This window comes from Zeus faber, assembly GCF_960531495.2.
Source record: "Zeus faber genome assembly, chromosome: 5".
NCBI lineage: Eukaryota > Metazoa > Chordata > Actinopteri > Zeiformes > Zeidae > Zeus > Zeus faber.
In genome coordinates, this window is record NC_137192.1 from 13115301 (window position 1) to 13117131 (window position 1831).

Below are 1831 nucleotides of genomic sequence, written 5' to 3' on the forward strand. Positions count from 1 at the left end.
TCTGGATTAATTGAATTCTGAATCTGGATTCACTGAGAATGAATCTGGATTCACTGAGAAGGAATCTGGATTCACTGAGTCTGATTTTGGATTCACTGAATCTGAAACTGGATTCATCGAGACTGAATCTTGATTCATCTAGTTTGAATCTGGATTCACAGAGACTGAATCTGGATTCACAGAGTCTGAATCTGGATTCACAGAGTCTGAATCCGGATGAACCAAATTCTGAATCTGGATTAACTGAATTCTGAATCTGGATTCATTGTGTCTGAATCTGGATTCACTGAGAATGAATCTGGATTCACTGAGTCTGATTTTGGATTCACTGAATCTGAAACTGGATTCACCGAGATTGAATCTTGATTCATTCAAAGTTCAAAGTTCAAAGTTCAAAGTTCAAAGTTCAAAGTGTACTTTATTGTCAATCGTACCATGCAACACGTAATTACACAGAGGATCAAAATTGCGTTTCCCCATACTGCAAATGTGCAAGTAATATTTGTAACACACCATATGACATGAAAGTGCAAAAAGACAACAACAATAGACACAACAACACAACAAGACTAAGGTTAGTCTTAATATACTCAAGAAGTCAAATGAGGTATGTTATTAAGGTAATAAGGTGCAGTACAAAGCTAGCAGCGAGAGGATACATATGTATACCAAGGGGATACATATGTATTGTAAAAATGTAAATATTGTGCAGTCAGTTGGTCTTTGTGGGTGTCGTGTTCATGTCGTGTTTGGTGAGTTTAGTAGTCTGATGGCCTCTGGAAAAAAGCTGCTCCTGAATCTGGTGGTATTGCACCGCGTGCTGCGGTACCGCTTGCCAGAAGGTAGGAGGGTGAACAGTTTGTGTGCTGGGTGGGTGTGGTCCTTGATGATATTAGTGGCTCTCTTGCGGCAGAGAGACGGGTACAGGTCCTGGATGGATGGTTGTGCTGTTTTGGTGATCTTCTTTCTTCTTTGTAGGGCTTTCTGGTCAGCAGCAGAGCAGCTGCCTTACCAGACTGAGAGGCTGCTGGTGAGAATGCTCTCAATAGCACCCCTGGAGAAGGTGGTGAGGGCAGAAGGGGGGAGGTCAGCTCTCCTCATCCGGCGAAGGAATTAGAGGCGTTGCTGGGCCTTCTTTACTAGGGCGGTGGTGTTGATTGACCATGTCAGGACGTCTGTGATGTGCACCCCCAGGAACTTGGTGCTCTTCACAGACTCCACTGCACTGCCATTGATGGTGAGTGGGATGTGTGGTGTGTGTTTCTTTCTGAAGTCCACAGTTATTTATTTTGTCTTGTTTGCATTGAGATGTAGATTATCGTTGTCACACCTGTTGATGAGTTGATGTACCTCCTCTCTGTAGGCTGAGTCGTTGTCGTCACTGATGAGGCCCACAACTGTTGTGTCATCTGCAAACTTAATGAAGTGGTTCGAGTTGTATCTGGCACAACAGTCATGCGTCGCCAGTGTGAACGGCAGAGGGGACAACACACATCCTTGGGGGACTCCAGTGTTCACAGTGATGGTCTCTGAGGAGTTTTTGCCAACTCCTTACTGTCTGTGGTCTCTCAGTAAGGAAGTCCAGTAGCCGGTTGCAGAGTGGGGTGCTGATGCCTATTTCGCTGAGTTTATTTACCAGGTGTTGGGGGATGACTGTGTTGAAGGCGGAACTGAAGTCAATGAACAGAATCCGCACGTAACTGTGTTTGTTTTCCAGATGAGCCAGGCATAGGTGGAGCGCTGTTGCTATGGCATCATCAGTGGAGCGATTTGGACGGTATGCAAACTGGAATGGATCAAGTGTAGTGGGGAGACTGGATGTTATGTGGGC